This window comes from Orbicella franksi, chromosome 11, assembly GCF_964199315.1.
Source record: "Orbicella franksi chromosome 11, jaOrbFran1.1, whole genome shotgun sequence".
Classification (NCBI taxonomy): domain Eukaryota; kingdom Metazoa; phylum Cnidaria; class Anthozoa; order Scleractinia; family Merulinidae; genus Orbicella; species Orbicella franksi.
In genome coordinates, this window is record NC_138155.1 from 15,046,270 (window position 1) to 15,046,900 (window position 631).

Here is a 631-nt window from a genome sequence, read left to right on the forward strand (position 1 = left end):
CACTGCACTTGACTGGGTTTCTTCTCTCATTAGTTGTCAGGTTTATACACCAAAAGTTAAATGAGTTTTTTTTAGCAACAAAACTTCGTGTCATCCAAATCGCACTGTAATCATACTCGTGGTTAAACAAATCGGACACCAACTTCGGATACGTCTGATTTTAGTAATCACGGATACCATTACCAAGAACAAATATTCAAAAAAGCGCGCGCTCATCCGCGAGCTCGACCGTTGTAATGTCAATGACGAAAACAATAGCACAGTTTGTTTTACGAGTGATGTATGGTTTTGGCACCAGGAAAACTAAAACGGGAAGTATAAACTTGATTGAGTTACACGTATCAGGTAAGTATCTTACAATTCATTTGCTTTTACTGTAGCTGTTTGCTTTCGCTCTTATTTTTTTACCCGATTAGTTTTTTTTGTTGTCGTTTTAAGATAAAATCAAACTCAAGCTTAAAATTTGCACTGAAAAACGATTAATTTGAAATGAATGAAACAGAAACTTTCTCTAACTTTTCTCGCGAGTTAGTATTTGGTTTTTGAACAATCGGACGTCGTTGTCATGTAAGGTGGGTTTGATCCAATGAAGTCGGCAGCTTTCATCGAAATGTCAAATTGTTGGAACCGA